At 42.5% G+C, this 26,445-nt stretch overlaps 1 protein-coding gene across 1 annotated transcript in view; it reads left to right on the forward strand.

Moving 5' to 3' along the window:
- The window catches only part of Csmd1 (CUB and Sushi multiple domains 1), a 1,119,426-nt gene that overhangs the window by 410,570 nt on the left and 682,411 nt on the right, over positions 1–26,445 (forward strand). The window lies entirely within an intron of this gene.

Here is a 26,445-nt window from a genome sequence, read left to right on the forward strand (position 1 = left end):
ACTAGCTCTGTAGACCAGGCTGGTCTCGAACTCACAGAGATCTGCCTGCCTCTGCCTCCCGAGTGCTGGGATTAAAGGCGTGCGCCACCATCGCCTGGCATTCCCACTCTGTTCTTAAGACTTTTTTCCTTTTGTTGAGTAATAACAGATGATGCCTGCTTGCTGGTAGGCAAGTCACCTCTTCTCAAAGTATTCTGATTTTGTCATATCTTTACTTGTGTCAAAACTGGCTACTCAATGTAGGGCAGGTCAAGTTCATTGGAAGACATGATGTTGACACAAGAAAGTCATCTTCATTCGAGCAATAGATGAGCAAAGGTGATAGTGGTATATTAATCCTTGGGACCACCCAGGAGCCATTCAGCACAGGAGAATCTTGATGAAGAAGGAGATAAGGTCCTGCCCACATCAAAATAGGGTTCTTCAGCTTGGTGGTACCCAGGCTTTTTGAGTTTTTGGCAATGGGTTTTTGATCCTACTGCAAGTACTGGCTTTGTGGGAGCCTAGGCAGTTTGGATGCTCGCCTTACTAGACCTGGATGGAGGTGGGTGGTCTTTGGACTTCCCACAGGACAGGGAACCCTGATTGCTCTTTGGGCTGATGAGGGAGGGGGACTTGATCGGGGGAGGGAAATGGGAGGCGGTGGCGGGAAGGAGGCAGAAATCTTTAATAAATAAATAAAAAATAAAGCCCTAGTTCTCATAAAAAAATTACACATAACCAATCAGAATCCAGGTGTTAATTAAAGTAAAGAAAGTGGGAAGTGTGATGCTTAATAGTTTATTTTTAATGTGTAACAGATAACAAGGCTTGTTTAATGTTTTCCTTTAAAGCAGCCATACCTAGTAGCTTTAGGCTTCCCTAATTAGAATGTGAACTGCTTGACCACAAGTCCTAAGTGATAACTTTTCAGAACAAATCCCAAGAATCTGTGAGTCTGATGCATCACAACTCAGAATCAAAGATTCCATTAGAGACACCAGCTTGTTATGTTTAGATTCAGCTAAGGACAAGTTTGAGTGGGTAGCGGCGGGGGGAGGGGGGGGGAAGCGGAAAACAGATACAGATGAGCTTTGCTCGTTTCTGTATTTCCATGTCCTACTGTAAATCAGTTTTAAATGCCAGGATTTCTCAGAGAGCCTGGCAGAGCAGGTTAATGCTGAAGCCGTGGCTTCGTCCAAATGCAGGGAATTGCTGAGCATGAAGGATGTGAAATTCTGCCAAGGGAACACGGCGCAGTGGGGCTTGATTACAAGAGATGCTCCCAGAGTCACGGATGAGGCGAGGTGAATAGCAATTATAAAAGCACAGGGAAACTTTCTTCTCTGAGCTAATTGCATGCAGGAAGGACTTTACTGAAGCTTATGTGCATCTCCTTGTGGTAGATTCCTATTGCGTTTTAAGAGCGTGGGCATGGCCAGGATGAAAATGACTTTAAATAAAGTGCTGCAGAACATGATCGTTTCGTATGTGTTATGGATACCCATGGTTTGTCACCTATAAGAGTTTGATTGACATGGCTACTATAGTAACGAATGAGACATTGGAAAAGCTTGTTTGCCACCCCATCGGGAATTCATGGCAGCCTCTCATGGAAGACCAGCTCTCCCCCAACCCATGCAGCCTTTTGTGACTACTAAACTTCTGGGAAATATCTTAAACTCTACGTATGCACCACTAGCACCTAAGCCAATGTGTTGAGAAATGCCATGGGTCCCGTGGAACTCATAGCTTATAGAAAAGGCATGGCTGAGCACTTTCACCATAGTGACAGCGATATTAAGCAACCAGGGCCTCTGATAAGCTCAGATTCCACTATTTCCAACTGGGAAGCTCCTGTTGGCTTTCAAAAAGACAATGTAATCAAAAGTTCTCACTGGACAACGGGAAGTCTCCATTCTAGCAGGATCTCCGGACTTCTGAGAGAGGTGAGAACACTATACAGGAGGCCAGGCTGTGTCAGCACAGCCTACAGAAGGGACAGGGACCCCAGCATGTTTGTCAGGAAGACAATGGGGACAGTGAGCATTGACTGGATGTGATATGGCTTCAGTTTCAGGCAGGCAGTACAACACAGAGTGGAAGGGTATGTCTTCATGCTGAGAACACCCCACATGGGGTCTACTGAGTTCCAATCATACTGGGCTCCATGGTCCTTTGCTGGCTTGGGTGAGCACTGTCTCGGGAGAGTTAGGGATCAGGAGAGCAAGTTGGGCTAGAAACACAGGAAAATTGGCTTTGTGGCACAGGATAGAGAATACTTAGAGATGTCTAAAGCCAGAGAATCAAATGTTTGAAAGATTGAACTTAGCTACATAGATGGTAGAAAAAGTGGAAAATGGAAGTGGGGGAAGAGGAGCAAATAAAAAAGAAGACACTGCTGGAGAATGTAATAGTGGGCAGAAAATGTGAGGAATGGGAAGAAAATACTAAAGAAATAAATGATGTGACGTCAGAGGAAGACACAGGAAGATCATGAGAAGAGCAGCAGGTGAGGTGACAGAGAGCAGAGATGCAGAGAGCACATTGGAGGGAGTGAACATAGGGGCAAGGAGGCCAGGAGAGAGGGAGCTCAGAGAAAAAAAATATGATGGGAAAGGTGTACTCCAGAGTGGTGTCTGATGTCTGCTGCACAATCCCAACCATGCAGGCTGCCCTTTCAGAGGGAACTCAAAGGGACTGGCTCCTCCTTCTTCTGGCAGCAGGAAGGCAAAGGCTTCTGCTAACAAAGCCATACGTAGTATTCAACCTCTTCCCAGAGTCAGGATCTAGCTCTTTATCTAGTCGGGTCATTGGTGAGCAGGCAGTCTCTGGAAAACCACCCACTGGTAAGAGAAGGAATGTGTGCCAAGCAATAGAAACACTCTTAGGTGGCTGCAGCAGAGATGATCAACAGGTTTTAGCCCCTCCTATCACTGGAGACTGGCAAAACCTTCCTGAGAAGAGGTCAAAACCCTGGCAACCCTGCTTTTGTGGCCATTCCAGGGCAATAGTTGAGAGAGGCTTAAGGTTACTGAGTATTTATTACTCTCTCTATTTTATAAGTGAGGAAAGAAATATTAAGGACAATTTTGCAATCCATCCAAACTACACAGTTAGTCAGTGATTGGAAAGGTTATAACCTCAAGTTTGATCAGCAGCAATACTTCCTTTCATTGTAGTCTCTTTGACTGTAAGAAACACCCTGCACATAGACAGGTCAGACACTGTGTTCCATCTCTGCTATGGACTTCAAATATTCAGGGGAAAAAGATACAAGAATTAATGACCACAAACTCAGGATGACTTGGTGGGGGAGGAAAGGGTCCCATCATTATGCCAGCTTGGCACTGAGATTGGCTTTAATACTAAGAAGTGTAGAAAGAGTCAGAGTGTAACAACGGCAACATCCTGAGACTCCTCGATCAATGATGGAGGGAAGAGCTGAGTTTGAAATTCTAGGTCACTAATGAAGTATGGAAAGCAATCCATGTGTTTTTGATGGTTGCTCTTGTTTGTGCATGTGTGTGTCCAGAAAAAGCCTTATTCCCTTTTGCATTTGATTCCTTATTTTTAGGGAAAAACTTCACTTTTAAATAATTACAGGTCCACACTCAGTTGTGAGAAATAGAGAAAGAGTAAGGTGGGCCCCCGCAGCCTGCTCAGTGGCAACACCGCCCTGCTCGCCATGCAGGGAGGAAGCAGTACACTGTTCCACTCCAAGTTCCTGTCAAACAGGGTTTCTTGCTCACATCATCTCAAATACGTAAAACACAACGCGTTGTCCACGGCGGCGATGGGCACTCTCAGGCTGCAATCCTTGAGATGTGGGCTGCTTTGAAAGTGGAAAACCAAGTGTGCAGACTTTTGTTTTTTTTTGTTTTTTTTTTTTATCTTTCTTGCTGAGCTCTGGCCACTGCGCCATCATCCATGCCATCCTTGGCTGGCATCTTTCATATTTTCCTTACGATTCAGTTTTACTAAAACGTGAAAGGATGAGTGGTCCAAAATCACAGGGGATGGGCCCGGAAGTCAGCACTGTCAGCACTCTTCCTTCATCCCAAACCGTCCATCATGCAATGTGATATGCACACTGCAGGGATTTCCTGCACTGGTCCGAGGAAGCTCACTTGCTCCTGTGAGTGCCACATCTGCACTTCTTGCAGGCTCAAATGTGGAGGCCCTGCTGCCTGATTTATGAACACTGTGCTGCAGTCTGATAAGACACAGATGAAGTAAGCATTCCCTAGATAGTGAGACCCCAGCTTAGAATCAACTGTTGCCATGTGTGCCGTGTGCCTTCTTTCCCATGTTTTTTTCCTTGGTTCACACAAATGGCCTTCTTCAAGACTTGTTTCTGAATTCACAGGAGACCTTCCTTTTAAGGTCTTGGGGAGTTTGTCTTGGAGAATGTAATTCTTGGTTTCTAGGACTTGAATAGAAATGCAAAATTAAAGGCACCCACATGGGGAAGTCGGTGGTAGGGCCTTAGGCATCAAATACAGAGGGGTAGCTGTCAGGGATCTCACTGACAGACTTGCTGACATAGGACTAATATTTAGGGAGACTGGGATGCTTGGGCACAAACATTTATTGAGGAGTTGTGATCCTCAACATCCTATCACATCATGATGTACTCAAGAAAGTGTTAGAAATAAACAGACAAAAAAAATCAAACGCAAAACCACAAGAGAGAATAAACCCTGCTGACTGGATAGAGCTGCCTTCCCATGGTGCACCTGGTGTGTTACTCGTGTGAGATGGTTCATGAAGAGCAGTCAGTCATATGAAAGACAGAAGCACAAATTCTCAGGACATGAAAATGGCTCAATATTCATGGAACTTAAATCACTGAAAACCTACATGGGTTAAAAACATTGCTTTCCCAAACACTTTCAGTTCCCTTTTTTGTTTTAAAACCAACATCTATTGTCTATTTTTCCCCCAGATAAGCTCATGGTTTTCTAATTTTTGTTTTATTGTTGCCCAAAAGGAAATGTCCTCTAGAAGTCAAGGATCACTGATCTATATTATAAAACTAACAGAGGAGGTGTTGGGAAACCTAACAAAAGTTGCATCCTTCCCTTGTCTATTACTTTTCCTTTTGTTTTTATAGAAAAACCACTGACTCTGAGCTCTGTATTCAAAGCCAAAGGACACCCACTGTTCCTCCTATGTGAACTCAATTTATTGAGTATTGTTAAAGGCTTTTTGTTGTTTCTATGTTCATAACCAAAAAAATGGTCTTTAATTTGGTTTTCTCTCTGTGTGCTTCTTTATATTAAATCATTTTGCAATGTGGTTGACAGGTTTCCTATTAAATTATTGTAGTGTCGCAATCTAACTGGGAAATATTTTCCTTTCCTCTATTTTTATGCAAAACTATAGGAAAATTTTATTTTGTTGGGCTTAAATATTTGATATAATTGGGCAGTAAAGCCACAGCCTCTTAGTTTCTTACCCAGGAGGACTTGGAGCAACAGAATCCGATTCCCCTTGCCTACAGGGATGTAGTAGAGATTCTGTTTAGCCATGTGTTAAATTTCTGGTAAATTGTCATTTTCTACCACTTTGATCATTTTCTCTAACCTGTTAGTTTTGGGCAAAAATTCCTTTATGGCAATTTTATATATTTGCTCAATGGCTAACGATCAGTGGGGGCATGTCTTATTTTATTTGCTATTTTCTGTGTCTCTTCTTTTCTTGTTTGGCCCAGCCAATGTTTGCTTATTTTATTTTCCCAGGAACACACCTTTAGACCTTTAACACTTTCTCAATTTTCTTTTAAATTAATTCATGAGAATATGTTAATTAAGTCCTTCCATGTTGTTATTTTAGTTTTAAGGTTTGCTTATTTATGTGTACATATGTTTGTTACATTTATATGTGTAGCATGCACTTGAGTTTCTCCAGGGATGCCAGGAGAGGATAAAGATGCGTTGTGAGTTGCTATGTGGATGCTGGGACTTGAACCAAGTCCCCTGTAAGTACTCTTAAGTACTCAGCCAACTGCTAAAGCCTCCATTTTCTTATTATATATTTCATTTTCTTTTACCCACCTACTTCCTGAGGCAAAAACTCGACTAACCTATTTGTAAATTTATGGATGAGCATTTAAGGATACAGGCATCACTTTAAAGGAAGACATGAATTTTAACGGATATTAAGTTTACAATCATTCACTTTGAATTTTTCCTTTCCTTCTCATTGCTTATTTTATCTATTGTGGATTTTGCACTTCCCATTTTCATTTCTAAACATTTGAGACACTATTGTCACGGATTTCTCACTGTGGTCAGAGACTCTGTTCTTTAGGGCTTCCATCCAGTGTTTCCATGAGATTTGTTTCATGGCCTTAGAGTGTTGATTTTAGTCACTATTGTCCTTTGTTCTTGAAGAGTGTGCAAACATCAGCTGTTAAATACAATGTTTTGTTCAACTGGGTCAATATGATTCCCACCTTGTCCAGGACTTTTCTGTCATTTCAGATTATCTATTGTTGCATAGCAACTTCACAGGGGCACCCAAGGGTAAATGCCCATCCTTTCTCAATCACTGTAAATTCTGAGTTCAGCAGTGGCTTATTTTGCTTGTGTGGCAGAGTTTGTGATGAGCATGCATCACAGCTGGGACACAACCTATTAACTTAGCCTTAGTTGACCAATGACCTTGGTGACCCGTAACACTGGTAACATAAGTACCTGGCTGTTGGCCAGTCCTTCAGCTTCTTTCTAGTAGTTGACAGGGGTGCTCTTCTATATTTTGTAGTCTTCCTGTGATTCCAGACAGTGTGCACAAGGCAGTAGCTGGATGACCAAGGGGGAGTTGGTCTACCCAGCTGGGGAGAAAATGGCAGTCATTGATGACATAGATACAGAACCTATACACTATCGGTACACAATATTCGCTGATGAGTGGTTCACAGTGAGGGAGAGAACCTTGCAAAGGCATGGGTGTGAGAAGACTGTAATTTCTGAAGATGTCTTGAAGCTTTGCTATGACAGTTTCGGTCTTTATCTGCACCCGTTGATCTAACGAACACCAGAGACCAGGGAAGTACTGCTCCCACACGTAAGGCTGGAAGTCTTTGAGAACTCTTACATATTTCACTTCCAAGATATCAGGTTGTTGATTTGTTCCCTGCAAGGGGACAATGTTAAGTTCTCATATGCAGAAGACTTAGAAAGCCAAAGAGGGAATGGCCACTGTTAGACCTTGATAAAGGTATCAAATCCTGCTCCCAAGGCCAAGCACCCAGGCCCTGTTAACTCCTAAGAGCCCATCTCCTGATGCTATCACTGAATCTCAGGTCCCAACAGGAGTTCCAGGAGATAAAACCCTTAGCAAATCTTGTTGGATTTCCATCTCCTTACAAAATGTGAAGGGAGATTTGAGAACCTGTTCTTCCAATGAGCGTTCCGTCAGACCTATTAAACCAACCATCACGTTTCTCCTGGGTAGCAAGCAACCCTAGTTTAAGAGCACACCTGCTGCCATGGGTTCCATAGCCGCTGTGCATTTATTCTCCAGGATGCCATCAGTGAAGATGGTGGGAGTCAGCTCTATACCCCCGTGTAGCCATGGCATGAGTATGCTGCCTCATGGCTTACGAACACAATTCCGTCATGAGAAAACAACATCGGAACATGCCACCTTCTAAGCGGGGCCTCTGTATGAGATGCAGAGATGTCAGATGGCTTCAAACACTTGGTGCCATGCAGTCAACAATGAGTGGTCAGAGAAGAAATAATCAGCTAAGTGAACTGCACATCACAGCCAAGGAGGAAGATACAGAGCTGAAAAATGTTGGGTTAATATTATCCTGTATGTTTCGGCCATTTCCAAAACTATTCAGGATATGTGTTTCTGATTATCGGGGCTGAATGATTGTTATAAAACAGCTGTGGCTATTCCTATCTTTGATTCCTTTGTCAATGTCTTTTCATAAGGAGGTCAATGTAACATAGTACCTGGGACATAATAAACAAAACATCTACCTTAAAGAGTTATAAATTGACTGTAATTGACACACATGGCCTATCTGAATGTTTACCACATGCTTCTACATTCAGAAATGTGAGTTTCTTGCTAATGAGACTATTCTTAACCTTGAAATCTTCTAGGAAAAAAAAAGAACACAAAAATAAAACATTCCAGTTTTAAATTCATGATGGGAGTTATGTTCTTTAGAACTGCAATGGGTTTCATTTATTTAGTGGGGTTCACCCTCCTCTAAGTGGTCTTTCACCTGTCACACAGAATCTTGAGAGAGAGGGCAGAGGTACTCCCCCAGAGAAGCTGACGTAGTACACAATAACTCTGAGATGGGAACCTGAGAATGGCTCTACTGTTCTTTCCTCTGGCTGTCCAGAGATCCCACCCCTGCTGTGCATAGCATGGCAAACATTGGATCTTCAGGGCCGCCACTCTCCAGAGATGCTCTGCTAGGGCCAGTGTGCCATTTTGGACATGGAAAGTTTGTATTGCAATAAACAACTGTTATGATAACCAAGGAACGTGAAACCTTCTCTTGTTCCCTCTTATACACTGTGGCAGACTGGGACTCAGATACCCTTGCCAGAGTCATCTTATCTCTTATTCTTACCAGTTTGAAATGGGCTAAATTTTGCACATGGGCGTGTCAAAAGGCATTCTAGAAAGAGGCTGCTGCACATTAACTGATTTTTTTTTTAGATTAATGCCAGCAGGAGAGCAAATGTTCTTAAATCTAGGAGGCTCTGCACTCCAAGAAAGACAGACCTTGAAATTCAGAGAAGTAATTGAAGCAGAGGAATAGTCTTATCTTCACAATTGTGCTTTGACGGTACCAACAAGTGTCCATTTTTTTTCCCCTTCCACCTGGTCCTTTATGTATTCTCCCATAAACCTAACACACCTGGCATGAACCCAATTTTGGCCCTTTCTATCAGGCAAGTAAGCAAACTTTACAAATTCATCAAATTTATGTGCCATCAAAATGCCTCAGGTAGTGGTGCAGAGTGAGGCTGCCTGGGCTGAGGCGAGGAAGCTAAGCAGCAGGGTCCAGAAGTCAAGAGATAACAAATGTGGTTTCACTGATCAGCTGTGCCCTCATGACCAAGATGCGTAAGACTTTTACCCTTTGATGTAGTAATGATAAACTATAAAATATTCCACAAAATGCTGAGCCAATTTATAAGGGTATGCAAGTGGCATGGGCTGGGTCCGGGAGGTGTGCCTTGACAAGCTGTGAGTTTCCACGCCAAGCAGTCACCGATCATGAGTGAAGTGACCCTTCACCAGCTCGGTGTCATGTGAGCATCCTGGTCTCAAGGTTCCTATTGGGCGCTTTGGTTCTACCCCCAAATTGGGGTACCTTACATCCCTCTTTGGAAATTTGTAAAGTATGGAAAGTCTATTGCTGCATGTGACAATGAGCAGAGAGGTTGGGAGACGATGATGCTGGGAAGCACAGCTCTCCGAGAAGTAGGGAATTGCCCCCGGAGCGCTAGTGGAAAGGACTTTGTGAAGGTTTCATGAACTAGATGCTTCATGGCTAACTCACCACATTGTGGTTGACTGCCTCAGCCAACTCTTTCCACACCTGGTTTAGAAGCTGATACTGCCCTCAAGTCGACCCCTCTGAGTAAGAGCCAGGATTGATCAGGCTCATACAGTTTGCGTGGTAAAAGAAGTAGGGAGCTCAAATTGTGTTGGACCCCAGTCTTGTGGTTGTTGATTGGCTGCTAGCTGACAGCCCAGCCAGTCTCTCAGAGAGAGGGAGAGGCTAACCAGATACTCAGCACATTCTATCTGGCTCACTTCCTGTAGATAAACTTTGGGCCAGGATACTGCCTGATTTTTCCGTGGAGGAAGTTGATTGGGAAAAGAAAATGTACCCTTTTTTCTCATAACAATGCTAATGTTTGTTAATACCATTAGAAGATTTATCATCATTTTGTCAAAATCTTAAACCTTAGGCATGGTGTCTGGCATTAGAGCAGCAAAGAAGACAAAGACATTCCAAAGTCTATCACAGAAAGATATGACTTATGTTGATTGGCTCTGTTGCTGTACTGTTCCTGAGATTTCTGACCTTTGTCCACCAGTGTATCTGAGGTTCTCTAGAACTTGTACCCCATTTGTGCACCAAGTGAAGGACTAACAGCCAGAGAGCTCAGAGTGTCTGGCTTCCAGTGCTGCTCTTTCTACTGTGTGTAAACAAGCACCATCTCTAATAACTCAACTATTAAGAATCTTGGCCACTATTTCAACATTGAAGTAGAAGCTTGAATAGGCACTGTCTCCTTTTTTTAAACCCACCAGAAACAATGGGTGATTTCCTACTTCCTAGAACAGAAACAGGCTGACAATCCTTTGTTGAAGTGAGCCAACCTCAACTCACTCAATATTAGGGGATAGATTATATCCTAACACCACCTCCTGTGTTTATACTGCAAAATAGGGTATCTGTTCCCAGGGTAAAAAGCTGCCAGCTGGCCCAGGGTACTGAATACTGGATGTTTACAGAGTAAGGTGTGGACTCAGACCTCCAGCTGCTGATGAAATGAGGAACTATCCAAATGCCAAGCATGTATGGGGGCATAAAATGAAACACACCCAGCAATGTGAGGAGGATTCTGGAAAAATGAGGCTACAGGAGACTAACAGGAGGCTACAGGAGTCACTTACAGAGACTAACGTAGTGAATGGAAAGCAAGCATGGTCATGGGGTCCCTGCTATGGTCTTGTGACGGTGGAACACTGACAGGAAATAATAAAAATTTAGGGATGAAGGGCCTCCATGAGATGGCACTGGCTTTCACACGCTGCCATTCCCAGTACCATCCATGTGGTTTCAGTGGATCTGCATATTTTGCCACCAATATGAGCCATGCTCACCTGTTCAACTGCCACTGCCTCTGCTTGGACCACATCCATCATCCTTCTCTTTCATGTAAATGCCCATATTCTGTGGCCTCACAATCTGATTCAAATGCTCAAGACAAGTGGCTTGGTTTTTCTGAACTGTTTAACACAGCTGCATAGACTAGCCGCCATGATGACAGTCCCTTGCCATTCTTTCAGATGATAACTTTACACGAAGGGGCCACTGGTTTGAAACACGTATTGATTGACAGGAACTTGAAATTACATCTTTGTCCATGGCATGAATAAATGCGTTCTCACCTTTCTCTACTGCAGCCGCCCTCCTAGTGAAATGGTTGGGTGGAGGGGGAGGGGCATGGTGAAGCATTCCCGACTGTGTCTATCAGATTGGAGATAGGTGTGACATGTGATGACATAGGAATCTTCTGGAGGACTGCTAGAAAGATGTGTTGCCTTTGTCCATTTTCAGCTTGAGCACATAAGGACCTAAAAGTTTGGCCATGCGTCTTCTTTGTGTGCATTCTCGTCTTAGAGAGCTGCATTTTCCCAATAACACTGATGTGAGCCATACTAGGCTGAGCCAAGGACAACATAGATGCCATTACCACCCAGGAAGTAGAATGAACTGGAACACAGCTTCCTCAAGTTCATACCGGACAAATGTCTCTATAGATTTGGCTAATCTGCAGGCAACTAATGGGAGTCCACTTAGCAGAGACAACTCTAGCTGTGCGACTGGCAAGCACTGAAATCCCTGGGAATACCAACAGTGCACAAACAGAACTTTTCTCGTTTTTATATGAGTCCTATTTTTCTGGTTGACTCTTTGAGAGAGACACCTGGTAGAAAGGTAAAGGAAGTAAAAATGTGGCTTCATGTTTTAATTTGTGATGACTGTGCCAAACTCCCCATTGTCCCTGTTGGCATCTTCCCTCCAACTTGGGGTTGCCTCCAACTACTGAACTGGTAAAAAGAGACTAGGGTTATTAGCGACATCAGTTAATTTATAAAAATATGCATTGTTTATCATCTAAATATGGAAATTTACTATACAACACTAAATATATACTAAAAATGAAGTGCTAATCATATAAATGCTAAATACATGCTGTAAAAATCAACTAGGGTTATTAGAGAAATAAACCATAGAAATGCACAAGGGAGCTGGGAAAACCATGTGTGTGCGTCAGCTGGCTAATTCTGAGTGAAGTCTTTAGGGCAGTCGATTTGAAATAAAATATCCAACAAACATCTCCAGTGTTTTGACCTCCGTCTTCAAGATGGCTTTGTGGCTTAGATGGCCACAGCAATCATCTGCCTGTGGTTCAGGTGAATGATTCACCGCAGAAGAATGGAGATGCCTCACGGCATTCTGCATCCTGTTTGGAATAATACTGAGCAGAATGCTTGATGACAGTGCCTATGCAGATGCATTCAATCCGGACACCTAGGCTCCGTCTTTTCCCACTTCATCTACTCCTGTTCCAGTGCTCAGTAAACACCTGCACCCGACTCCCTACAGTGATACATAAGCAGCTTAGCTTCCTGCACAAAAGTGAACACATTTCTAAAGCCTCAAGTGTGAGCCTGGATTCAATCAGCACCTCTCACTTTCTTTTTCTGTAAAATTTGGTAACGGCCACATTTGGAAAGAGCTAGCTTCCTCCTGGACTGACCACTATAACTGATATTCATAGTATGGTGATGCATTCAAATTCCTGGCAAGAAAATCTGTGGACCATGAAGCTTCTAGGGTAATGAAATTTAATGGTTATATGGGGCTAATGTCACCCCATTAATATAGGAAAAATGTCTCCCAAGCAGTATAATGTCTAATATCATCCAGTCAGTAGAATACTGATGTCGTCTAGTATAGGGCGAATGCTATCCACTAAGATGTAATAAGTTGGCCTGTGCAAAGCTGAAGTCCAACCAGGTCACTATGGAACCGCCAGATTAAATGTTTTAAAAATATCCTCCATTGAAGACGGATGTTAAAAAGAAATCCCATATAGCTCAGAAATGAGTATAATAAAGGGTTGTTTATTTAGGAATAGACTCACAGATCACAGTCCTCTGCTTGAACAGGGAACAGCAACTGAATCCCACAGCCGGAAGAGAAAGGAAGCGGGTGCTTTACATGGGCATTTATAGTATAAGAGGCCACGCCCAGTTGGACGGGTAACTTAAAGGCTACTGGCTGTAGGATTTTTTACGGCACTCTATAAGCAAGAAATCTTGAAATGTATTTGCGAAAACTCTAGTTAGAAATATATGTGAATTATAGAAGAAAAACTAAAAATCCTGCTAAAACTAAAAAAGCAAATCTAAGATTTTATGTTAAAACATCACATTACTAACTTAGTAATTGATTGCTGTGACAGTGAGATCTGAATAAATAGAATCGTGGAAACTGAATGGTAAGAAAAATATAGTAAAACCTATCTGAGAGTTGATAACCTTGGGTTGAATTGCATTGATAGTGTGTGAGCTGATTGTAAAGCTATTCCGGCATTTGCATGCATAAAGGATTTTTCTCTGGTGTAGGGGTATTTCTCATATCACACTTCGCTCTGTTCTCTGCTTATGGTACTCCTCTCTTGATATAGTACTGCTCTCTCCCACTTAGAGATGAAACGGGATTCTTGGAACCTGGGGCTATGTCCTGGGAGGCCATGACACTGTGAAAGTCTGTAGGACCAAAGCCAGATCCTCAAGGGCATTGCTGCAGTAGGCAGCAATCACCAATAATCAAAGAGACAAGGCTGATGTAAGCTCTTGTTGGTTTATGTTTCTTAGATTTCATTGAACGAAAGGAGAATAATGTAGTGAGCTAAAAAAAAAAAAATGGGTGGCAAGGTTACAGATTGGGCAGCTGATTCTTGGCTTGGCCGGGCTTGCTAATGATGACCACATGGTGCAGAGGTAGGCTAGAGAAAGCCTGGGAAGTTTCTCATACAAGTGACTCACAGACATCAGATTTCAATCCTAAAGATGAATCATTTGTGATTTGTTACCTTTTGAAAATCTGTTGAAAGTGCTCTTTTATGACACTCTTCACTTGTATGTATTCAAATCTCTACTGTTTAATCTCAAAAGCATTACATTTTGGTGAGACTGAAATCACTGTCTCAGGTGAAGTGGTGTGCATGCCTTTAATCCTTTACTCAGGGGTCAGAAGCAGGAGGATGTCTGTGGGTTTGAGATCATCCTGGTCTACAGAGTTCCAAGACTAACAGGCCTACCCAGAGAAACCCTGTCTTGAAAACCAAACCAAAACAAACAAATCAGGCTCTGACACCAGAGAGGAAGTCTATGACAGACTTCTTACATGCAATTAAAATACACTCCGTCCACTTGTCAAGGTGGAGACAATATTTTAGAAGTTTAGAAAAAGTAAACTAGCTTTCTTAGACATATAAAGGTTTCTTTTTTTTTTTTTTTTTTTTTGCACTTGGCCAATAATAATTTGTTTCTGTGCACTAGATATAGGCACCAAGAAAAAACTCACATTGGTTGTCTGGACAGAGTTCTTGCTTATTTTCATTAAGAATGAGAATGAGACAGAGACACTGGACAAGGGCCCCTACAGAAGCCAGATGTGATGGAAATACACAGGTGGAGACCATGGGAGAGCCTTCAGGGTCCCTGAAGTTAGGAGGTTTCCCTAATGCGTATCGAGTTTGCTACAACAATCCCACTGTTCCCAGGAAGCAGGAAAATAATTGCTGTTAAATATCTTATCCGCCCCCTATATTCTCTAAAGGATGTTTGGCATTATTTTTTTTTTATCAATTCCTACAAAATGCATCAGTCACTTTGTTCTACCACTAAAAACTATTTACATCGATAGATGTTAAAAGGTATAAAACTTATTTGGGTTTTAAATATAATAAGGATTTTTCTCTCATCCTCTCCTTGGTATAAAAAGGCACTTAGGCCCCTTATCTTTAAGGACCATGCATACTTTCCTTTTGTGTGTGACTATATATACATTAGCAATTTGTTTTTATTTTAGAATCTCCTTGTGACACTTTATTATGTGTTTTTAGATTAGTCTTAATCTCCAAACTATAAATACTAGCATTAACTATCATTTATATTTTTAATGCGCTGTAGGGGAGAATGTTCAGCTTAGCATAATTTTACCCATGTTATTTTCCGTACTTAGCATATGCCATTGAAGGTTTGAGAACTTTCCGACACCGTCTCCAACGCACTCAGCTCTAGTGGGGTCATTCACTCAGAAGTCAGACTGGAGGTTTTCTGAGGAGAAAGCATAGACAGCATCTCCTTTGTTCAGTGGATTGCCTGTTAGGGGAGGCAAGTTCAAGCTCATAGAAGGAATATACATAATTAAAAAGGGGCATGTCTTACAAAATGAAAGGGCTGCTACCATGAGGCCATCAAAGAAGACTATGCTTGCTAAGGGATAGAAGGAATGGCCAGACAGTCACCCGAGACCTTGGTGGACTCTATGCATCAGTGATATTCGAGAAGAGCTCTGTGTCAGAGTGGTCTTTCCTTAATCGATGAAGGCAGAAGCAGAGGCGTCTCGATGGGTCAATCCGCTACAGAAATGCGACCTGCCGGCGAACGGGGCTAGCAGACTGCCGTGCCTGGGAAAGCAGCTGAGGATGAACAGTTGGGTTAAAATGTCGAGCTGATTCTTCTCAGGACAGCAGCTGAAACAATTCCATTGAAGAACAGATGTCTGTCCTGTAGCCTCAACCAGGGATACTCACTTAAGTCCCCAAGTGCCATTTTGTAAAGCATTGACAGGTTTGTAAAGTGTGATATAAACAAGGTTTGGACAAATGAATCTTGAGGTGTTACATACTCAGCTTTGGATGTGAATTTCAAAAAAAAAATGTGTTTAAATTTATTTGTGATTTAGCACAATGGCATGAGGTAATTGTAGCATGAGAGATCCATATGGACTTGATTAAGATAAAATCAATTAAAGCTAATTTAATAAAGCAGATTATAAAATTGTCGTAGTGTACGTCGTGCTGTAATGAAACAGATTGTTCTGTAATAGAAAATACAAAGCTTCTTTCTTAAAACACCTGTAGCTTTCTGAAGCCATCAGTGAGCGCTACACTGTTGTGGCTATCAAAGGACGGAGATATCAAAAGCACTTCTTAAAGGTCATGGCTACTTAAAGTATTTGTACAGAGGCAGATTTTATATTGACTTTATTACTGCACTTAATTTATTTTACAACATCCACTATTAAAGCAATTTCAAAACAATTAATACTGAGAGAAATAATGTAGCAAGTTGTATTTGAATTCTTTTTCAACTCCATAAGCCCCTGAACTGAAAAACAGGTCTTTCATGCATATAAGGCAACACACACACACACACACACACACACACACACACACACACATGTTAGTGAGCTTTTTGGAAATAATCTAAATTTAACTGCACTTTGTGGAACAATTTCACAGAACATATCCATTAAAATTCATTTTGCCTTATTTATTCAAACATCAAAAATGTGTGTCCCTAACACTCATACTGTAGGATTAGTACTTTGTCTGTTTTTATTCGGTCTGGCTCGAAGATGTAACAGGACCTAGAAAAGAATATTGGATAAGGCCAGCCCCCCCCCCAAAAAAAAAAAAAGAGGAGAAAATAGAACCTGTGTAACACGATTGCACAGAATAACAAATGGGTCTCAAAATTCTCCTCAGCTTCTTCCAAATTTGCTTTTTTTAGCTTCATTAAACATGACCTTGCCCTTCTGTGACTAAGCCTCTGTCATTCATAGACTCTGCTTTGTACCTTCAGCCCAGGTCCCCCAGCTGTTCGTTCAAGTCTATTTCGGTTTATTTTTACATTCTCCCCACCTAATATACCTATTGCTACTTCTTTTGAAGTAATTGTGATGATCTTCCTTTGAAATGTTCAGTCTAAACCTTTTTGCTAGAAGTGGAGGCCCTAGTGTATTGACGCTGCACCAGGTACTAGATAATGATGGCTCAGAGTAAGGAAAGGAGATTGGGTCACAGGGAGATGCCAGACAGCGCTGCAAACAAAACGAGCCCCTCACAGCCCAGCCCTGCCTGGTGCTGGAGCCAAGAGTGACTTCACTGTTCCAGGGAAGCAGCTGAGTTTGTTTTCGATCTTATAGCTTGTGAGAGAATGTAGGATTTAAGGCTCTAGATGCAGAGAGCGTTCGTGAGTAACAGCATCGGCCCAGTCTATGTGTTGCTAACTCACAGTTGGCCTTATGGTTGTTCTCCGCAGAAATGACAGGCAGCATTTCTTCACTTATACACAAGGCGGGGTTACAACACGAATGCAGGAAACACACCACCATTCTAACCCTCAAATACTCAACATTATGTTTACATATACAGAAATGAGCTGGGATTTGAAGTCAAGCTGCTTCAGTCCTATTTAGCATTCAGCAACTGAATGGGGGTAAAGTTTCATTTCCTCAGTATGGATTTGCAATAATAACATGTACTTCCCACATTAACGAGAACTGAAATGGTGTGGTGTTGCAAAGGGGTGCTACCGGCAAGGCAAGCTCGTTAGCCACGCCCTCCAAAGTCGTGTTTGCAATCAACACATCCTGAGACGAGGCAAATGTTTCCTCTCAAAACGCAGTGCACTTTGCATCCCTTGCCACTACATCTCTTGTCTTCTTGCTCTAAGAGTTCAAGGTCCATATTGAGAGGGGGTGGGGGGAGGACAACCCTATCATCTGTCTAATTTTGATTGGAATGCAGAGAGCAGGTGGAGGCCAAGAAAGGAGGAAGGGAAGAAAACCTTCTAATGTTGTTCAGTCTTTGCATATCTTCCCTTCTCTTATTTTTATGTGTTAACAACCAATGCTAATGTCACCCACGCTCTTGCCCCTCCGCTGTGAATGCATGCCACACTCCTGTAGCAGAGGAGGTAGCTTCAAGGCTGCCTGTCCTCACATGTATCCGCGACGTCACCTGGGGACAGTCAGATTACTTTCCTCCAGTAAGTATCTCGTTACAATGAGATTAATTTTCAGAAAATAAGTTGTCTGTGGAGGGGAAAGAAGAAAAGATAAAATACGGAGAAATCAGCTGTCATTTCCCCCAAGTCATTTAGTGTTTGAAATAAAGATTTAGGCTACAAATTTTGCAAAAGCGGTTCTTAACAGAACTGTAATGTTTTATTGTGTGTGTTTTATTGTATATAAACTTCAGCATCTAACTTTTGATGTGGTATTATATGCAAGCTGGACACTGTGAATTCAGATCACCGTTGTAATATGTAAAAAAAAAAAAAACATTAATTTGGATGGAATGTCATTATTCTATAGTACAGAGTTTCACCGCAGGGACAGTGTGGATGGCGGCGGCTCCTTTCAGAGGGTGCTCTGACCTGACTGAGTGAGAGATTGCCTTTTCTGTCTCCACTGTTACAAACTCATGATTTCTCAGGGATTTAAATGTACCTGGATGAGGTGTGTTCTTTGTAGTCATTGGAAGTATCCCATTTCAGAAGTGGATTCATTGTGTGGGCACACTTGGAGTGTCTATGCTTTCATTTAGGAAGAATAGTGGTACATGCTTGGCATGCTGTTGCGCTCTCTCGCTCTCTCTCTCTCTCTCTCTCTCTCTCTCTCTCTCTCTCGTAGTTTTTTTTTTTTAAACAGGGTTTCTCTGTGTGTAGTTTTGGAGGCTGTCCTGGCACTAGCTCTGTGGATCAGGCTGGCATCAAACTCCCAGAGCTCCACCTGCCTCTGCCTCCTGAGTGCTGGGATTAAAGACGTTCACCACCCTCTGGCTTGTTGCTTTTTCTAAAGCATGGCATTGTGAACCACTTTTTCAAAAAATATACTTAATTCTCCAAAGACTTTTTTCTTTTTTTTTTCCTGTGTCCCTCAGTTGTTCATCTTAAATTAAAATCAAAGCCCTCTTGCTGACATGCAGTATTGCTGTACCCACTGAACTCTTGTTCATATAGGTTCAGTTGTCTTACCGCTCACTGTTTCAGAATGACCGGCTGGGCTTCTCCCAGGATCCACCTGCTGCTAACTGCCACACTAGGGTGATAGTCATACTGGGTTTTTAGCATAGATGGTGAGGTTTGAATTCAAGTCCTTAGACTTATGCAGCAAGTCCTTTAATGCCACAGCATCACCCTGATCTTCTAAGTCCATGCTGTGTTAGTAGTGGTTAAAAGAGTCTCTCCCCCCCTTCACACACACACACACACACACACACACACACACACACACACAGAGTTTTCTTCTTGGAACTTGGAACGTAGACAGTTTGATTGACCTCTTGACCCTGTCTTTCTCAATCTTTGATATCACCCCTCCATCTTAACCCTTCCCCAAGTCAAAGCACACTGCTATATATTTTCAGACTGAAAAGAATAAAAATGCTCATAATACAAATAGCACAAAGTCAAACTGCAGAGCTGTTAATGTTCACTAATGAAGTATATTTCCCTTCTGGCCATAATTACGTTGAAAATGACAATTACCACCACCTCATGGAAGAAATCTTTAATGGTAAGATTTTTTTTCCTAGTCAATTTAGGAATTCATCAAATGTGTTGTCCGTCAAGTCAATGGATTAAATAATACTTAGCACATTTATTTGGAGAATTCTAGTGACTAGTAGTCACGTGCAAGACAATCCGCTGCACGCTGCGGCATCTATGAAGTTACAGGGGCATATCTAGCACACACTCGGACATCCATGGTCCCTGAAAGCAAACAAATGCAACTAGGCAACGAGGTAGAAAGCAGAACTCTCCTGCACAGCCATGGACGCTGTGGAGACTGCAGAGAGAAGAGGGGGTGGCTCTGTGGCACATGGGGCGATGGGTGGGGATCAACAAGGGGATAATCTAGTACCATTTCATCTGTTCTGATCAAATATCCCTACAGAAAGAAACCATGAGAGAAAGGATTTGCTTACAAATCCAGATCACAGTCCATGACAGCAGAGAAGGCAAGGTGGCAGGATCCAGTCACATGACAGCTGAGAAGGCAAGGCGGCAGGATCTGGTCACATCTCACATCATATCCAGTCAGAAGCAGAGGAATATGAATGAACGTGTGGTCACTTGCCCACTTACTTGTGCTCAGTTATGGTCTCTCCTCATATGTGTGCCTGGCCCCTGCCTAGACAGGGTGCTGCCTGCAGTGGGCTGTGTCTTTCAGAGGCAACTAAGGAAAATGAGACAATCCCCCACACACATCTACAAACCGTACCAGTATAGACCGTTTCTCAGCATGAGACAATCCCAGCTGTGTCTCTCGTGCGTCCCTCTCTCAGGTGGTTCTAGGTTATGTGAAGCTGACCATTAAACTGACCTTTACAGCAGACAAGGGGGCATTCTAGAGATGGACAACAGAAAAGTATCCAAAGAAAAGCCAGTCTCATCTGCAGAAACACAGTTACCAGTGCCTAGCATGAGCAAAGACTAGGAGAATGGTGGGCAGATGATGATTTCACCCACAATTCTAGAGGTGGGCAAGACAATCTCCTGTTTCTCCATTGCCTTGTTAGTAACCATGGCTCCATCCAGAGATTCCTGTGAGTAAGGAAGTCCTCAACAGGAAGCTCATCACTGGAGGGAAGGAACACCTTCTGTTTTGGGTTTATCACAAGGCAGAGGAGAACAGACAGAGCTGCTGTCGATTGTGTCTGAAGCCCTTTCTTCCCTGTGGCACTTCCTTTTCTGTTCAGGACTCTTACTCTTGGGAAGGTGGCCAAGGGACTGGGCCCACCCTTCCTTCTTTCCTTCCTCCCTCCCTCCCTNTGTGGCACTTCCTTTTCTGTTCAGGACTCTTACTCTTGGGAAGGTGGCCAAGGGACTGGGCCCACCCTTCCTTCTTTCCTTCCTCCCTCCCTCCCTCCCCCCCCTCCTTCCTTCCTTCCTTCCTTCCTTCCTTCCTCCTTCCTTCCTTTTTTCCTTTCTTCCTTCCCCTCCCTCTTTCTTTCTTTCTTTCTTTCTTTCTTTCTTTCTTTCTTTCTTTTCTTCTCTCTCTCTCCTTTTTTTATTTTTGTGGTTTCCCAAGACAGGGATTCTCTCTGTACTCTGGCTGTCCTGGAACTTGCTCTGTAGACCAGACTGAGCTCAAACTCAGAAATCAGCCAGCCTCTGCCTCTAGAGTTCTAGAATTAAAGGTATGCACCAACACTACCTGACTGGGACTTTTATTTTTAGGAAAGGCAGCAAGAGGGCTGGGTCTCTCTGTGTCTTACAATGCATTCTAGAGAAGACAGTCCTTAAGCAATCCAGTTTTTTCTAGACTGGCTGCATTATGCCCAGACTTTGGCATGTGTGTGGTTGAAGGCAGAACCATCCTCTCCCGTCTCAACTAGATGCATGTTAATTTGGGGGTGCCAGTGCTTAGGCCATCTTCCTCTTCACTGGGTTACTATGTAGCATTGCTCCTTGGAGGAATCCTTCCTGTTGGAGTTTGTTAAACACTGACAACTTTGCCATTCCCTCTCCACCAGACAGACAGTGATGAAAGTGTTGTATCGTGATGCATTTTTTTATGAAAACCTCTCCTGACCCTCAAAAGGCTGAACTTTCAACAGATCTACTGGCACAGCTAGCTAATCTCCTTTCAAATCATTTGAAGCTTTGTACATAAGTGACTGTCCTCCTGTGTGCTCAGTCTGTTGAAGTTTAATCTGCCTTTAAGAGAACAACATAGCCAAACTTGCCTTGCCTTGGATTTCTCATGCAGTCTGCTTTTACAAGCAAAGGTCAATGCATGGCTTTAACCTTAAATCATGCACTCTTTTGTTCCCCTGGCCCAGAATGGTGAGTGTATGTATAGTCATTTGTTGAAAATAGCCGGTAGGGAGAAAGCAACCTTAAGACACACCCATCCACCCCCACCCCCACACATGCACGCAAACACACACACACACACACACACACACGTATGCACCCACACATACACATATGCACCCACACATACACATATGTAGGTAGGTATCTTGAGACAGTGACTGATGATAGATGGATAGATAGATAGGTAGATAGACAGACAGACAGACATGATCGAGTGATCACATTTCTTTGTAGTGTTCTTTACTATTCTGAGTCAGTTGAGGTCAGTAAAATTTCTTACTTTATGAAACTCTGTTAAAGAATTCTATAAAGAACCACATAGAGCCAGAGAGTTAACTTAGCAGTTGAAAGCACTGGCTACTCTTCCAGAGGACCTACATTGGATTCTCAGTAGCCTCATAGTGGTTTACAGCTACCTCTAATGCTAACTCTAAGGTATCTGGTGCCCTCTTCAGGTCTCTGCAAGTACTGCATATAAGCCCTGCACTTACTGGGAGACAAAACAGCCATCCGTGCAAATTAAAAATGAATAAACATTAAGAAAAAGAGAATCCTTAATCCTTTACCCATACCATGTTTTAAATGCTGGTCATTAAATACAGTATAAAGCCCTTTTTTGGACACACATACACACACACACACACACCATATAGATTATACAGATAGATGAGTAACCAACAAATTTAGGCTCACTCTTGATCAAATTAATCCAAGCGTCTATGTTTTCCTTACTTCCTGTGACACCGACAAATTTTGGGGCCTTGGAGATTATCTTTAATGCCTTACTCAGTGAAGTGCTACTATTCAATGAGTGAGGCCCTGGCCTCAATATTTTCTTTTGTAAAGACAGTAAGCCGCTTGATTCCTTTGTTCTAACTCATATATGAAATCACAATTGACTGTGGAATCCTGCCCTCAGCAGACAAAAGCACCGCCACTTGCGCAGACAGGACAAGAGGACTTGTGTTGTTTTCACCTTTAGGTCTTTTTATCCAGGCTCCCTTCTTGGCATTTAAGCAGGGGAGGGTCCTGGGACAACAGGAAAAAATATCCACAAACAAGAAACATGGAGTCAGGATAAATGCCCTTGAAGCAGCACATGAACCTCTGTAATAGATGACAAACTAATGATGAAATAAAAATGAATTATTGGGTATATTGATTTGTTTTCTAGCAACTTTGAAAAATACCAATATTAAGTTTAAGATTATACACTATTAATAACTATCCATGAGATCGATGAAAATAAACATATTCCAGTTTATTTATAATGAGTCTCCCTAGTCCTTAGTGTTGGGCAAAAAACCTACCATCAAATGAAGGGCTTTCTTCAACTTCTCTGTGACCATATCACATTGATGTCCCAAAAGGACACTTTGATTTTTAACAACTGTGAACTTGTTGAACTGTCTATCACTCAGAGGACATCAAACCACCAAGCCTCATTACAAAGCCAAAATGCCCATTGTTCGGGATATTCATCTCTTCCTGACCCAGGTACCTCAGGTGCTGCCAGATTGCTGGGGTGACTTCTCACCAAGTCTGTATTATCTCACACAACTCTTAATAGAGTAGAGATCTTCTAGATTCTGTATCCGTCTCTAGCCTCTCTCCACCCCCCTCCTTGGACTGTCAGTCACAAGGCAGGTGTTTTCCATTCTAAATAAGATGACCAACTCTAAAGAAGAATATTTATTAGTCATGTTAATAACGGACTTGTGGGTAAACTTTCCCAGTGTTCTCAGGTGTTGGCAAGTCAAGGAAATCTCCTATTAACATATACTGTTCATTTCTTTAGAGGAAACAATTAGTTAACATATATTTGATTGACAAACAGCTAGTCAGCAGAGTGCTCCTTTCCAGTTATTGAACACACTAGTGAGTTTAGTTAGCCATTAGAATAATTAATTTATTATGGACTAAGGTCTGAGATGCTAAAAAAAAATTCTAGAAGGATACTATCTAATTGTCAGGCTGAAAACTATCCATACAGGAGTTCAGTGACTAGGGATTCATTTGGAAGGCAGGTTCTTTCTGGTCTATATAAATAAAACACTACCACTGTCAAGAGCAACAGGACATCTCTCTAGCTGTTTGGCATCTCAGGTTGACCTTCATTCTCTATTTTGTATTATTTATTATATTCTACCCACTTGCAATCTCTCCTAGGTCATGCATTTTCCCAGTGCTGTAGAAACCTTAGAAACTGATAGCGAATTCGGCTTGAAGGAGTCTGTACTTCTTTGATTTCCTTTCCAGTTGTGTGTGTGTTTGTGGGTGGGTGGGTGTGTGCTTACTCATGTAGGCTTGTACACAAGTGAGGGCTTTTAATTGTTCCGGGATTCTTCAGAGTAAATCTTCCTGTTTAAAGGCCCAATGACCAGGGTGTAGGCACTACAGACTGGTTAAAATCACTTCTCCTGATCAGAGGAAGGAAACACCTATAAGCACTTGTGGAGATGGATAACTGAGGATGTCTTGTCTCCCGAGGTGAGAATGGGAGGGGACACAGGAACAGCTCCTGTGTCTCTTTTCACACCAGGACCGTAGTGCAGGTCAGCAGTAACCAAGTCAGATGCTGATAGTGTCTTGCATATCATAAATGAACCGCAGGGATATTAGCAAATAATTTTCATTTCTTCTTTCCTTCTTCCTTAGAAGCTTAGCATCCTTCTCCTGCAAACCCAACAAAAAGATTATACTTCTGCTTTCTTTCTAATGGTAAGAATGTTAAGAGGTTTCCTCTTTGTCTTTGTTCCTGATCCTCCAACTAAATGGCAGATGACAGGGTCCCGGGTGTCTCATGTGGAGGATTAGGCACTTCAGACTGATACTACAGCTGTGTAGAAATGCCTGGGTTTTTCTGCAGACAACCAACTTACCATCATCTACCCCAATGTATTCAGGACAGCTACTGTCAAGATAGACCCTTCTAGTGCCCCATAGCCTTCTATGTCTTAGAATCTTTCTTCTTCCTGGATATCTTCTTTGTGGAGTATTCTAAAATCTCAGTTCTGTCCTTGCAGTTAGCAATGACAAGAATGGTGAGAAATTTGTCCTCATCATACAGATACTCGTGTTCAAGGTCAACACTTGTAAGAAGAAATCTATGTAGACGGGAATGCGAAAGGCAGAGCCTCCCGTAGGGGAGATTCGGGTGAGACTATTGCCCATTTTAGGTCATCTGTTTATATCTTTATTTAAAGACAAACGTATTACTTATTTTATTTGACACTTGAGTTCATAAGATTCCTTCACTATCATTGATATATCGCATCACTTAAATCAATGAAACCAATCCTATTTCATCCAGGCAGAGTCAGCTATGAATAGCAGCCGTGCTAAGCCCTCTCCCACAGATTCTGTTCAGTCTAAATTCTAACCAATAGCTGGCCAGATTTGGCTTTCTGTGGACTGTACCCACAGACTTCCTGGTGGCCACGACGTTCCGGGTTCTCACTGACTGCACTACCCAAAGCTGTGGCCCTTGTTGAGCATCTCTTCTCAGAGTTCTCCACCGTATCCTGTCCTGTTACTGTGACTGTGCGGTTTCCCTGAACGGTACTGATCATGTCCATTCCTAGAGAACGAAAGCATCTCTCTGCCATGGAGATCGGAACCTTTTTTTATAGTCCACCCTGTCCCCTCTAGATGTCACCGACTGTTTTCCTCATACCACCCCCACCATAGCACGTTTGCCTTCTGGAGGCCTATGGAAACCTGCCTGGGATTCACATGTGGGGAATATGTGGGTGGGTGTGCATGGCTCTGCTACAAACTGCCCTGGAGCATCTTGGATTCCATTTTCTTTACCATGCCTCTGTGTAGTAATGGGAAAAATTACTTGACTGGCCGAGAGCTGAGAAATTTCTAACCATGAGGTAGTGACCACGTCAGGAAATTTGCCTGGGACACATTCTTGTCATGGTTGCAATCCATACCAGATGTGGACATAAATGCCCGACGTGGCTGATTATAAGTAAACTGCCTCACATTTGATGTATCATAATTCCAGAAAACTAGCTTCAAAGACATCCTCTGGTCAGTGGTTGATTCCACTGTTCCATGTATCCTGATCAAGGATAAAGGATGTCTGGGACCTATGGTGACTGGAATCACCATTACCAGATGCTGGTAACCTTAAATTAGAGGTTAGCCTATACAGATATTTGACATGATTGGATAAAACCTCCATGAAGTCCCTTTAATTAGAACTGTTTCTGTCCACATTACAGATGCTCAGTGCTATCTTTGCCTTATCCTGTAGTCTGGGGCACACTGCTCCCACGTGACCAGGAATTCTCAATCATGCTCAATTATACCTTCTCTTCAACACCTGTGAAGCACCATCACCACCATCAATTATGTGGTTTTTTTTTATTTTTATTTTTACTCAACCATTATGTACCCGCCTTCCTTGTTGACATTTTTAAAATCCACTGGTATCCATCAGAAGACAACAATCAAATCATGTTCTTTGTGTGAGTGGACTCGACTCTAACACCACTGATGCCCCCCTCATTCCAGCTGAGTATCTCTGAGACAATTTAGAGACATTAGCGACAATAGCGGTTGCTGTTTGGGGTCACATTTCTCTGTGCACTCAAAATTGCACTCGGTGCTGGTTTCCCGAGATATAGAATTCCACCGACAGTCCATTCACCTCCAGACTGCTAGAGCTTTGAGTTCTGGAGAAGAGACTTCAGTCTTGTAGTCCCATTTAAGTAAATTATGCCATGGGATTGCATCTGCCCTTCAAGGCCATGACTA

The sequence above is a fragment of the Alexandromys fortis genome, unplaced genomic scaffold (assembly GCF_014885135.2).
Source record: "Alexandromys fortis isolate MF-2015 unplaced genomic scaffold, M_Fortis_MF-2015_v1.1 scaffold_3, whole genome shotgun sequence".
Classification (NCBI taxonomy): Eukaryota; Metazoa; Chordata; class Mammalia; order Rodentia; family Cricetidae; genus Alexandromys; species Alexandromys fortis.